Source organism: Neopsephotus bourkii, unplaced genomic scaffold (assembly GCF_033783945.1).
Source record: "Neopsephotus bourkii isolate Nb327-2 ecotype Australia unplaced genomic scaffold, CSIRO-AGI_Nbou_v1 NB_39, whole genome shotgun sequence".
Lineage (NCBI taxonomy): Eukaryota > Metazoa > Chordata > Aves > Psittaciformes > Psittacidae > Neopsephotus > Neopsephotus bourkii.
In genome coordinates this window covers 359946-373899 of record NW_026900556.1, presented here as the reverse complement: position 1 = coordinate 373899, position 13954 = coordinate 359946, and the positions used below count along the sequence as shown (strand labels likewise).

Sequence of the window (13954 nt, the reverse complement as noted above, 5' to 3'; positions counted from 1 at the left end):
TTCTGCTTTGGTGTATAGGTTGTTCTTTCGTTATGCAATACTCTAAAGCAATCCTCGAACCAGAAACCTCTTGGAAGAGAAGAGAAGCAGTTTCCGAAGCTGTTTGCCATTCACCTTTCAGCTGCAGGGTCCTGGGTTGGGCTGGTGACCATCCCAGTGGGCAGCAAGTTTTGCTGGTTGATAGAAACCTGATATTTATCTGGGCAGCAGGCGGCCTGTGAGTGCCAGGAGGGGATTATGTAGCCTGTTGTTGAGCTGGGGCTGCACTCACACTTCCATCTGTGCATGGTTCTGCGGCAGGGCTTAGCAGTGCCTTCCCCAAGCAAAGGGAACAAACACAGTGTGTACCCTCTGCCTGGCAGTGCTGGAGGGGCAGGATTTCAGGGACAGAGCTAGACTGTCTTTCAGCACACAAGAGGCAGACACAGGCTGTTACCTGGATGAGGAGTGTTACAATGACAGGCTTAATCCTTTCCACAAGAGTGATGGGGAAGCACTGAGCACCAGAACCAATGCTGCTTGCTGACAGTATTGACTGTACTGCTTGGTGTTCCCTCTGCAGCATCCTCCTCTTTAAATTTGACTTAGAGCAGGGCCATGCTGCATCTCTGAAGCAAGCCCACTGCTTCATTCAGGGGATCCTCATTCTTCTGCAGCCACCCTGGACTACTGGAAAGAAGCATGGAAGTAAAGGCATGACCAGTTCAAATACAGTGAGAGAATAACCCAGAAAGCTGATTTCTGATTGTTAACCTGTGTAGAGAGGGGGAGAAGTCCTCTGTGGCTACAGGGAAAGGAAGCGAGTTAGTGCTGGCATGGGAATAGCATTAAAGCACTCCCTAAAGTCATGGGAGTTGTGGGGGGCCTGTACCATGGAAAGCCCATTTGCCCTCAATAAATGATTCTGCAGCACTGGCAAAGCAAAGGGTGTTGCTATTTTTACCTCTTAGGCTCATACACTGACAGAGAGGACAATGGGGCTTATAGACTGGTACAAGCAAGCACAATCAGGACCTATTTGGGCACAAATGTCACTGTCAAAATCCTGCTTGGTAGCAAAGAAAGGAAATAGTTGCTGACTGTAAAAAAGATGGAGCAAAGGGGCTGTGATTCATGCTTTGCTCATGTTCTGTCAGGATGTCTGTGCAGTGGAGTATATGAATAACTGGTGGAGTTTGATAATATGCTTAAATACTGCTCCTGCTGCTAAGCATTAGCATGGCTGCTTGACAACACAGCAGAGAGGCAAGGCTCATACACCAGGAAAGGCTGGACAAGATGCAGGACACTGTCTCTCCAGCCATACATGAGCAACAGAAGCAGAAATGAAGTGAATCCTTTGGCCGGTGTGGCTTTTGGGGAGCTTTGTGATACTAGCAACAAGCTTTGGCTTGAGTTTGGGGGTTTTCTTTCAAGATTATCCATAAGGATTATATATTTGTAATCAAGGCAAGTGGCAACATGTTGAAGAGTCACAAAACAGCCTTGGTGTTCTTTGTGCTGTTGTGTCACTGGGCAGAAAACACTGCACAATCAGTGTTTTCAACTAATCATTACTGGATGCCCATTTCTGTGCAGCAGAGCCAGTCTCTGGATTTAAGGGAGCACAGACACATTCATTTGCACCAGCAAAGTACATTTCCCAGTGTTGCTCTACGTTAAAACCTATGGATATGATTCATTCATGGAGAGGGCTTGGCCTCTGCGTCTTGGCTTCATGTCTGAGCTCACTACATGAGGTTACTCAGGGTGAGAGACAGGGTTTGGCAGAACCCACACTGGTCTGCACTCATTGTTCCACTCTAACACACTGCAGTGCACAAAGTGAGCTCCTTCCCCTTTGCCTCCCTTGGGGTTGAGGGAGTTGGGTGGTTGTTACAGTGACAGCCTTCAGCAGCCATCAAGACCATGCACATCCTGACCCAATCCCTGGTTCTGGCACAGCAGTGCTAAGAGAGCACCTTTCTGCTCCAGTCTGTTCCCTGCTTTCACCCCAGGGCCTGGTGTTGCTCCCTCTGGAGCTCTCAGCTTCAGACCCATGAGCTGAGTAATTTTGGCAGCCACTGTCATAGGGAACATTAACATGTTAATCTGAGTAATCCTTGTCCTATCTCCTCATTGCATACTCAGGTAAATGGTTACAGGCACTGCCTTCAGGGGCAGGGAAGCTCTCCAGCCCTGCTGGGAGCTCACTGGGAAGCACAGAAAGGAAGCATGTCTCAGGTCTGCCCTTTCATCCACACACACCATTCAGCAGAATGCACTGAATGGAGCAGAGGCAGTGATACCCACCTCAGACAAGGTGTTGCAGGAGCTGCTCTGTGTCTGGGTTACCATATGCTCTGCAAGGTATGCACCTGTTTGCTCCACCATGGTTCCAAAACCACCTGCAAAGCAGAGCTGCTCAACAAAGGATCAAGTCCTTAGCTGACAGCTCAACCATCTGGCTAGGCTTGCTGCCCTGTGGCAGCTGGGAATGCCAGCTCTGACTCTCAATAGCACATCTGTTCAGTTCAAATCAGTGTGGTTTTTAAGGTCATTTTATATTCCCTGGAAACAAGAGTCTGGGTTTAGCAGCTTTTCCATCTTAAGGAACTGGCCAAGCTCTTAACATGCTGGTTTGCTGTCACCAAGCTGAGATCTGAACCTCCCTCCATGTTGTCCATCTCTCCCTGCTCCTCTCTTGGCTTCCGCTTGAGCTTCATAGTGCTCAAGTGCATGATACCCCTTTAAGGTTGTAAACATGGACCTTCTCTTCTGGCCTGGATCCCAGGACATCAAAGCCCGTGTGGCAGAAGGGACACAGACCCACACAAGGGAGTTCTTAATCTGCACCATAAACCAGTCCATAGTGCTGAACATCTAAAACCATCTTCCAGCCCACTGGTACTTAACCAGCCAGGTCCCTTCAGACCAGCACAGGAGAGAGCAGCTTAATGTTGTTGTAACCCAGGACTCTGCTTTACTTTCAGTTACTGATCCATGGCAAGAGCCACGTGCAGCTGACAGCAGTTCTAAGGGTTTTGATACTGTGAGTAAAACGCAACACATCATCCAGGATGTCAGCTCATTCCACTCTTCACCATGCGTCTTAAAAACAGCAGGAGCATCCCCATAGAGCAGTTATCCCCATCTCAGCTAGGAGAGATAAGGAGGAAGCAGGAACATCATGCTTTGCTCTCACAGCATGCCCAGAGAAGGGAGCGCTCGTGACTGAGTGTGCCAGGGAATCTTGCAGTGTGTGCCGTGTGAGCCATGACTTGGAACTCCCGGTCTCGGTGGCTATGAAAATCATCTCTGCTTTGTACAAAGGCTTGTTTGCAATGAACAAATCCTGGAAGCTGTAAAACACCAGCAGCTGCTGGAAAGGGCACCCTGAGTTCAGCAGCTGGAGACTGTTTGATCTTTCTGTAGCTCAAGTCCTGCTTATAATAATAGCCTCAGGAGCCAGCAGATATTCCCAATAAGCGCTTTTCAGTTATAGATACTCTTCAAAATGGTTTTTAAAAGGGAAAAGTATGTGTCAGAACCAGACAAAGGGTCAAGTCTTCCTCTTACAAAAGCTTCTCCTTGAGATTACATATGTATGTGAGATGAGCAGGATTTAACCCATGGGCTCTGGCAGAGCTTTCAGATCTGTCACGTTTTCAGGCTTCAAACAAACCCTGTAACTAACTCCTTTGAAGTCCTGCGAGCCCCAGGCCATTGAATGTTAACCAGAAACTCCTGCGTTGGGCTCATTTGCTCTGGACCAGATCTTTTTACATTCAGGCTTCAGCTCACAGACAATTGAACTGATCTTTAGGCCATCCCAGACTGCTCTTTCAGTAGCTTATTTATCCTCAAGTTGAAGAAGCTGAGTTTTATTCCTAAGGGAAACTCAGGCCAGGAGGGGATCGTCCCTTTTGCTGTGTTTTCCATTTCACTGATGTTTCTGCAGCTTGGCTTAGTGAGAAGTATCTCTTCCCCTTCTTAGAACCATGGAATGGTTTGGGCTGGAAGGGTCCTTAAAGCTCATCCAATTCCAGCCCCCTGTCGTGAGCAGGGACACCTTCCACTAGACCAGGTTGCTCCAAGCCCCATCCAACCTGTCCTGGATCACCTCCAGCATTATCTGCTGTGATCACACCTTGAAGCACACAGTGGTAAGGATTAGAATTGAGCACAAGAAGCAGTGGCTGCAGCAAGAGGCAGACCCAGAGGGGACCGTACTACTTGCCATCAGTACAACCAAGACATAACCAAGCTTTTGGGCTGGAGAAGAACTGAGGGTTCTTCTAGGTTTCAATTCCTGAGCACGTTTTGAATGTATCACTTCAGATAAAAGCCTTTTGTGGGATGAGTTGCTTAGGCTTCCTAGGAGATTTTGACACAGCAGCTACATCAAGTAAGTGGGATAGAGCACCCCAACCTTTTCAGTAGCATTGAAGCATGTGTCCTGGCTGTCTCTTTCCTGTCCTGGGGAGAGGTAAGCAATTGACATGAAGCAGCTCAATGTTTCAGTTTGAAAATGATCACTTTTACCTTCGTGGCAGCCCTGCCAGATCAGGCAGGACCTCAGCAGGCATTGATCAAGATGAGGGAGGACAGCTCTCCTTTCCCACTCTGCTCTGCCTAAGGAAAAGTCACTTGCAATCCTCTTCTTCCTGGGTAATTAGTAACAACCCCCCACTACAGAGAGCCTGTTTCCATCTCCAACCAAGCACAGCTCTGGTGAGTAGGTTTCTTATTCTCAAAGCAGAGGATTGAGCAGGGATGTGGGTATTGAACAGCACACACAAAGTGTCATAGCAGCAAGTTCAGGCTTCTTCTTGGAGAGAATGGGACGGAAGATATGATGGTGTCTCTTAGTTACTTCCTGGGAAATGACACATCAATTTTCCAGACGTGGAACACAGAGGGAATCACATCCAGGTGCAGGGAGCAGCCAGAGAATGAAAAATCATGGTCCTATCCATGCCAGTGGGCATTTTGCTTTTGATACCAGTGAAACTAGCATTTCACCAGTGTCCTTTGGAATTCCTGTGAGCGCAGCAAGAACCTGAGTATCCTTCAGTGATGCTCACAGAGCATCACAACTTCACAACATCCCCACTGGCACCAGTTTTGGCACAGCTGTTTTGGCATCCAGTGAAATGGAGGCCAAAGATGCCATTGCTTGTCCAGGTATGTCATTGCTGGCTTCAGGAACTGGCCTCCAGATGAATCCATCCATGCATGGTTTGTAAGACTGACCTGTGAAACATACCCCTTTCTTTCTGTAAAAGATGTACCCTGTAATCGCTCTGTCCATACCTTCTGTCAGGCACTAATGTGTGGCCTCTGGTCTCCACAAATCCATCCTCCCTCTGCCTTCTCTGTATCAATGCATTCAGCTGTACCTTGCTACCAGTCCTGCCTGGGCATTTCTCATCCTTGCCTCTCAGCTCAGGTCCTCTGCCCACCTGGCTCTGCTGGTGATAGTATCATAGGAGTTCTTCAGACAAATTTGGGTTGACACAAACCAACTTTATGGCTGGTTTTAGGTAGTCCAAGTGACTCCATCATGATCAGAGCTCCAGGGAGGGTGCAGAAGGACCTTGCACCAATGCTGCTGGTGCACAGTGAGGGTCTGACCATGCCCTTGTTCTCGAGGCCAGGCTGAAGAAGCTGGAACCTGCCACTAAACAGCCCAAACTTGCCTTGGCCTTGAACTGTCCAGAGAGGCAAATCCAACATATGGTCTCTGGGTGTGATGCAAAGCTGGGATGAGTTGAAAGTAGGAGGGATGCAGACAATCCCACGTTAAAGAATAACTGCTCCATATGTTTCCTCTCTCCTTTTTCTGCATGCTAAAGGGCATTAGGCAGGAAACATGCTGGGGTCCTTTTACCTTGAGAGCAGGGATTGTGCTTCCCAATTTAGTGCTGGATGCACATGTGCAGACAAAGGACAATGCACCTTCCCTGGATAGCTATTTTTAGGGTCTTGGTTGCAAGACAAGCACAGGGTTGGATTGATGAATGTAAGTCATGGTTGCAATGTAATTGTAGAATGAAAAGTGTGCAGCTCTGAGGGGAGGCACTGTGGCAATTTTGTGTTCAGTGTCTCATAGGCAACTAAAGAGAGAAGAAATACATTCGTCATCATCCAGGGTATCACTGTGGAAGTAGGGGAAGGTTTGGTTTCATTTACAGCAGTGCAGAGCTCTCAAGCTGAGAGAATTCAGTTCAGGTTTGCACGTGTCTGATGTGATCAGAACAGGGTCTCTTCAACACGAGGAAACATCCAAAGCAAAATGAATATAAGGAATGATGTGTTTCCTTACAAGCCTCAGTGTCAGCCCCAGCTCCCAAAGGGAATTCAGATGAATTTGCCCCAGATGAGCAAATGAAAGATGAATCTGTTAATCAAGATTGTAGCATCTGTAGGAAACCAGAAAGTAGCTGAGAGGTTGTGAGCATCCATCAGGGACTGCCAGCGTTGCCTGGAGGGGCAAATCTGCAAGTCAGGGAGAGGAAATGTAATATTTTCAAAGATCAGCTCCATAAAAACCCCTCTTTCTGCTTGGTTTCTGTATTGCAGCTTAAAGAAATCCTCCTTTCTCTGCAGCATATGGCAGGAGTATGTAGCACCCAGAGACAGAGGGATGAGAGTGCAGTTGGAAACCCCAAATTGTCACTGACACTTTCCATATCAGAATTGATCTGCCCAAGCTGAAAGCATTTGGAATCTGCAGAAGTCAACAGCTGAGAGTGCGCTAATTTGGGATTGATTGAAACTGCTCTTTTCTTTCGACAGCTGAAAATACAAAGTCCAAATCAAATCAAAGTTCAAGATGATGGGAACCAGTGATGCTTTGGGTGAAATGCTGGTGAAGATCAGCTCACTCCAGGGCTTCAGGAAGCGGTTTTAAATCATTTGTGGGTTTAATTCTTCTGGGAGAACATCTTTGTGTGACCCATCAGTAAAGGGCTGGTACTTACAAACAGGAGGAATCGTTCTTCCTCATAATTTTAGCATTATCCAAGTTCTCCAGAACAGGATTCACCTGGATGATGTGATGCTCAAGGAGATAAAAAGTCAGCAGCAGCGGGATGCTCCACACTGAACGCTTGGGCTTTAAGCACAGCTATTCCTCAGCATCCAAAGCATCCCAATACATACCTTTCCTGACAGGCAGCTCCACACAAAGCTTGTTACATCTGGGAACAGTGATTCCTCCGCAGAGGTCCAGCCTTATGGCTGTGGGGCAGGTGGAAGCCTGGCTGTTCCAAGAAGGAACCCCAAGTGCAAAGTGGAATGTAGTTTTCAGTGCTTAGTACTTCAGTCTTCCAGAAAAGAGGTTTTGGGATGTGCTGGGATTGGGAGACCCACAGGAAAATGCTAGGATCTGCAGGCATTTCTGCTAGGAAAGAGGAGTGAGGTTTATTGCTTGTTGGAAGAGGAAGGTTATTCCAAGGATAGAGGGCAGCATAAGACAGGCTAGAAACCAGGAGAGTAAGGGAGAGCCTCGGGGGGAGAAGTTGTGGAGGAGGAAACAAGCTGGGACATGACACTCCAGAGCTCTGGCAGTGAGGAAGCTGGAAGGAGAAATAGGAAGCTACCGAAGGAATCCCACAAGGCTGGAATAACAGGATTTTTGCTGCGAGGCCAAATGTGGCTGCTATTTATGTCTTTGAGTTCTGAATTGTTCTACTGACCCCCATAGACTCAGAGGGGAGAGGAAAAAGAAAGAGAAAAAGAATAAGGAAAAGGAGAAAGAACAGGAAAAGAGAAAGATGGAGGAAAAGGGGGAGAAGGAGAAGAAGAAAGAGCAAGCAAAGAGAAAGATGGAGGAAAAGGGGGAAAAGGAGAAGGAAAAGGAGGGAGAGAAGGAGAAAGAGAAGGAAAAGGAGGGAGAGAAGGAAAAGGGAAAGATGGAGGAAAAGGGGGAGAAGGAGAAGGAAGAGGAGGGAGAGAAGAAGGAGGGAGAGGAGAAGGAGGAAGAGAAGAGAAACAACTGCAGCCTTAGAAGCTGCAATCCCTCAGTTAGAAGAAGCTGTTAGCGTGGAGGGCTTCTTTCTGTTTGATACCAAGCAAGATACTTCACTGCTGTCATGAGAAGAAGGACCAGGTCTCCCTCCCTGATTATTGATGCTTTTCACAATGTTTTACTCATATAAACCACTTTTTACTACGTTTCGGTGTTGCAGGTGGCAGGAAATGGAGTGCTGGGAAATCCCCCCTGGTTGAGGATCCCTGAGGCTGCTCCTCAGCTCTCTTCTTTCCACAATCTCCAAGCAAACACTGTGATTATTCCTCCCACTGCTATTGATTGCAGTTTCCAGACCACCTGCAAGGCCCCAGAGCTCTGTGTGAGGGCAGATTCCCTGCAGCCACAGATCAATATCACCTTCTGGTTTGTGAATGGGAAGAAGGAAATGCAGGGAATTAATATGAAGACATAGAACTCAAATGTCCTGGTGCTTTGCCTTTTGCTTGTGAGTGATAGGCAGGGAAAAGTGTCTTTGATATAAGCTGGAATTGGAAGATTTAAGTCACACACAATTTAGAGCAGCACAGGCTGGCCCACTGAGTCAGGAGCTGTTCCTGTCCTGCCTTCACCCCATGCAGCTTTGCCATTCCCCTCTGCCCTTTCAAACCATAGATCCTCATGTGGTTGTAGTGCTGACACAGGCTGTCCAGGACACTGGCCTCATTCAGTAAAGTCATGTGATTGCACTTCCTCTGGGGGCAACCTGTTGACCTGTTGGGGTCCTGCTGAACCCATAAAGTAGAGCTTAGCTGGTTGCTTACCATCCTCACCATGACTTTGTTATCCTTTCCAGACTGGGTCTCCCCAGCAAGGAAACCCCCTTTTGTCATCCTTCACCCAGCACAATGTCTTGATGCCATGGGGCTTGTTCATGGCCTCAGTTTTCTCCTTCTCAGGGAGTGCCAGGAACTGCAGGATCCACACACTTCCCTGTAACTGTGAGACATTTTGGCTTCTCTTTTAGGCAGAAAGAAGGAAAGAAGGGGATCGGTGCTTCCCACATTGCTGAGAAAGCAGATTGAGGAAGCCTGGAATTTCCTGTGCTGCTGTCCTGTTCACACCAATGGTACCTTCCAGTTCAATAGGAACCTGCAGCAGGAGGAAGAGGCAAGTCAGCATCCCAAACCTGGGTGGTAGTTCCTCAGAGGAGCCAGAAAGCAAGAGATTAACTGGGGAGAAATAGGAACAATATTTCCATTTTCATTCCAATTTTCTCCATTGTCAAGTGCCTATGGCTGAGAAGAGGCATGGGGGTTGCGGGGGGAGGCTTTCTTCCACCTTTTGTTCCTGAACACTGCCCTAAGGCCCAATTCTGGTGAGAGCAGTGCTTGGATGGGAATTCCAATGGGATTTTGGAAGCACTGAGGGTGTTGGTTGTTTTCTGTGGTTGCCAGAGTACTAAGTCAGAGCAACTACAGAGCTTCTCAGGCAACCCCTGTGCAGAGGCCTCCTATGCAGTATGGGCATAAACCCTCTTAGTGTGAAAGGCTATAGCATTGTGCAGAATAGCACCGATGGAGGCATGGATGTAAAAGGGGCTCGGAGGAACCTGAAAGGGAGGACATGGATCATCAGCTCCTGTCCTCATCCATCAGAACCCACCAGGATCATCCAGGAAAGTCCATGGCACATCAGCTTCATGTGCCCCTGGGTGGTTTTCACCCTTGTCACAAGCTCAGACCATGCCACATACCGCAGGAGGGAGCAGGGGAGTTGAAGGACATGACTCATATCCCAGGGCTTTGTATTTTTGGAGGCTTGTTCCATGTTGGGAGCAGCCAATGTCCCACACGCCAGGCAGCCTCTTCCTTCCCTCACCCACACATCTGAACTAGCTTTCCTGTTGTCAAGGCAACACTCAGACTGCTGATGGTGAGTTGGCTTTGTCAGTGTCCAGCCACCTAAAGACCTGCCTCCTGGGGACCTACAATACCTGCTCAACCCGTTGCTCCCTGCAGAGGCAGAGCTGATTTCATCACTGTGGGTTGCGCAGATTAAAGGGAACAGGGGCTCTGCTGTGGTTTCTTTTGCAGTGTGGACACACTGCCCAGGTCAAGGGCTGCTCTTGGTTCCAGATCTACAGCCCCATGATGACAGCCCCAAGCAATGCTTTGGGCCAACCTTGTGAGTCATAGCTGTCTGCACTGGAGTTAGGCTGGGATAAGTGGGAGAAGCCCTTGGGGGTGCTGGGGACTTCTTCCCAGCAGGGTCTGGAGGCTGCTGCTTGGGCTGAAGTCAGAATAGCTTGGCACTGGTTAGGGACAGTGTTGGCCTCATCCTTCTGGTGTCATTTTCACACCATCCTCCTGCAAACCTTGATGGTCTCAAAGTGACGGGTGCAAGGACTCTGAGGCAGCAGTGCTGCACCTTTGGAAAGGGGTTTTAGGGCTTCAGAAGGTCCTGGTGTGACGCTGTCAATTGCAGACTGCTGCTCTGGCATGAACTTCAACCAGAAACCTTCCTCTGTACATTCCCACTAAGATCAGGCAGAGATATGGAACTATAACAGCTTAACAGTTGTTTCCCCTCTCGATCTATACAGGTAAATCTGTAGAGTTGCTGGTTTTGCATGTCTGGAGTTGCAATGTATATTTAAGACGTGGCTCAGGTCTATGCTTTATCTGACAAATCCCTGAAATACATGGACTAGCATGGTCCCTGGAGCACATCACTGAAATGGTAAACCAAGCACCTACAGAAGATCAATGCAGATCGTTCATCAAACAGGGTTTCTTGGGGGCAGGTCTCAGACCTTTCTGGAACCTCAAATCCTTTATGCATCACCATCCTTCTACAAGGGGAAACTGAGGCACAACAACTTCAGTCTTCAGAGTTGTCCACCCATTGTCAGTCCAGTCTTTGGAAGACAAAACACCTCCAGAAGGTCTGTTTTATTCTGGCCTTTCAGTGTGAAGTCAATAGGAGTGGCTGGTGCTTCTCCAAAGGCAGCCCTTGACTGTGTTGTTTTGGTACCCAGAGACAATACACAAAAGCTTAGGCATAAATGTAGTCCCAAAAGCCATAGGTCAAGGAAGTGGCGAGGCCGTGCCAACAATTCCTGAATTTCATTCCCTCCAAAATCACATGGAATCTAATAAACTTATGGCTAAAATACCCTTGGGTTCAAGTCTGCCTGTTATAAAACACAGTGAGTATAAAGCCAGGCAGGCTTTAGGTACACCTCCAGGCACTGTCCTTGTCTCTTTCTACTTCTGCTTGCAAGTTCTGCCACCTGATCCTTCATGATCACCTATCCACACCTCTTCCCAGTGTCCCACACAGCAAGTACTTACCAGGCTAAACCCATGATCCTGGAAGATGCATGTTTATAAGGGCTGGCCAGGCTCCTTCCTGGCTGTCCAGAGGGCCTGAGCCAGCACTTAATGTTTTAAGAGACACCACATTCCTTATGCGTAAGTTCAGAGGACTCTAGCACTGGGAGCCTGCTTGGGAAAGCTTTGATCCCTCAGGAGATAATTGGGTAATGCTCTGTTTCATGGGGATTTCTCCTTGTCTTTCATTATAGGGTGTTTTATGAACTCAGCTGCTGGAGTATAGGGACAAGAGGCTGAAATAGAAAGACCATTGAATGAAGCCTTCATTCAGAGGCACATCTTTGGCTCTGCCCCTCTTGCCAAGGTGGAGTGATGGATTTCATCAGGGAGAGGAGCTGATCTTTGGCAGACAAACCACAGGCTGAATCCTTGGCAGGAGCAGCCCCGTTGGTGATGGAATGAAGGTTGTATTTGAAAGTAATTCCTAAGCCCTGTGTTTCTGATGGATAAATTCTGTGTCTTAACTGCAAACAGAGACATAAAGGCTGTGGTTGTGTTACAGTCGTGCTTGTTTCAGTTGCTCAACTGCCCTGAAAGACAACTGCTTCTGTATCAGCTTCAAGTATTTCCCTGCTCTATTTGCCTCAGCTGGAGTCTGGGATGTGGTTACCCTGCAGTATTGCCATTGTGGGTGTTTCGGGTGAATACACTCGGAATAGAGCAGGAAGATGCAGATAAAACAGCCACTTTGAGGTGAAAATGAGAGCGTTCACGTTACACCCACCTCTTGAATTTGTACCTGACTGTTCGCATTGAAAAGCTGATTCTAAGAACTCAGCAGGTCCCGTCAGGAGCAGAATAATACCACAGAAACCCTGGCCAGCCTGAGGCTGAGTGAATATTGGGAATTGTGATTAACTTCTGAGGAATGTATCCGGAGCAAGTCATGTTTTCTGGGCATTTGTAGGTAATAATTTCAACCCTTGGATCTGTGAGTGAAGGTTGCCACCAGTTCTCACACAAATAGATGTGAAAGGCATCAGATAAATACTGGCTTCTGACCTGTTCACTCGTGTGTAACGTGCTCAAATGGCTGTGTTGACTGCATAGGAGGAGCGAGCTGCAAAGGGAGCAACCGGATCCCTCTATGAAGTGAGGCAGGTCAAAATGGCAAACCTTAAATAGCTGCAAGCTCGCTCAGCCCCTGGACACATCAGCAATGGGTAGGACTGAGCCAAATTGCTTCCTGATAAGTAGGATGCCTGTTGCTGAGTTTAATGAACTGTCCTTGGCAGTTCCCATAGCCCTGTTCTGTATCACGCCTGGCCACGCTGTTCTCCAGCACATCTCTGCTCTGTAAATGCTGCTGTGACAGCCTGGGTTGTCCCAGGTTCATCCAACCACATCCCATTGCAACCATTATTAAGGAGGTTTTTGAAGGTTCTCTTAGAAAACGAAGGAGCCATTGTGCAGTGATGTGTCCTGGGAGCACTGCACAGCAAGCTCTGCACACAGAGGGTCATGGGGAGGGAGTTGTCTGCTAAGCAGGATGTTTGCCTGACAGTTTCTTGCCCTGACACAGATTTCTTCATCACCTTCAAGTGAGACTGAGTCCAGAGTCCACCCTTGTCACCTGAAGGGATGGGGAGCAAAAGTATGTTTCACATTGGAGAGTGGTATTCAGATAAGGGGTAAACCAGCCCATATAACACAGACAACATGGAAGAAAGGCTTTGGTCTCTCCCTCTTAGTGTGCTGCCAGGGACCCCAGGCTAAACACAGTGTGTCCACAGTGGCATTCCCAGTCACAGAGGAGGTTGTAAGTGGAGGAGGGCAGCACAACCTTTGTGCTGTAGTGACAAGGAACTCGGTTCAGATGCTGCCTTTCAGGGTTGCATTTCAGTAGCAGCAGCAGCAAACTGATCTTTAATGGTTAGGGGAGGACTCGTATCCAGAGCAGAAAACCCTGCTGCAGGATCGCAGGGTTATTTAAAGGCCTGCAAGATGGGTTTGCATTTATTAGTCATTTCAAGAATAATGGTGGTTCTGTGCTGAAAGCTGCATCCTCATTCTCAGCTGTTGTCTGTGCTTGTTTGGGGAGGATCAATGCATCAGAGAGGTTTGGCTGTGCAGAGACACAACCAGTCTCTTAACCAAACAAGGGCTTGTGAGGCTCTGAGGGTCTGACAGGGACAATGTCAAGTACTGTCAGATCCCAGTGGGTGCCCTGTGAGTCACAGGTCCTGCAGGAGACAGTCTGTGCAGTTGTATGATCAAAAACTCCATGGGGAAGTGTACGTGCATGAAAGGCAAGTTCAGATCTGTGTTTCTGGTGCCTTAACTTCTCAGTGCTCTGCTTTTCAGTCGTAGCACTCTTTTAATGCAAGGAATGGTGGAGGCAAAGCAAACAGCCCCAAAACTTCTGAAGGGGCGTTTTTTAAAGGAAAAAGAGAGGAAAAGGATCCCTTGAAACCTCTGGTATGTGGTGTCAGACTGTTGGCAAGGTTGGGAACTTTTAAGCCATGGCACAGACTTTGGCCACTTGAGCTCATGGAGCGACACGGAGCTGTGCTGTCTCTGCGCTAGGTGGACCAGATGGGCAGAGGATGAAGCCAAGTGTCCCACCAGGGTTTGGCTGTGCCTGCCAACAGCAGACGGGTGT

General features: G+C 48.1%; 1 long non-coding RNA gene across 1 annotated transcript; it reads left to right on the top strand.

The window, feature by feature from the left end:
* Positions 1 to 11320: 11320 nt before the first annotated feature.
* On the top strand, positions 11321 to 13117 carry LOC133208055 (uncharacterized). The gene is made up of 3 exons (XR_009724224.1): positions 11321 to 11430; positions 11544 to 12444; positions 12875 to 13117. It is a non-coding gene; the product is annotated as an uncharacterized LOC133208055 (long non-coding RNA).
* Positions 13118 to 13954: the final 837 nt, after the last annotated feature.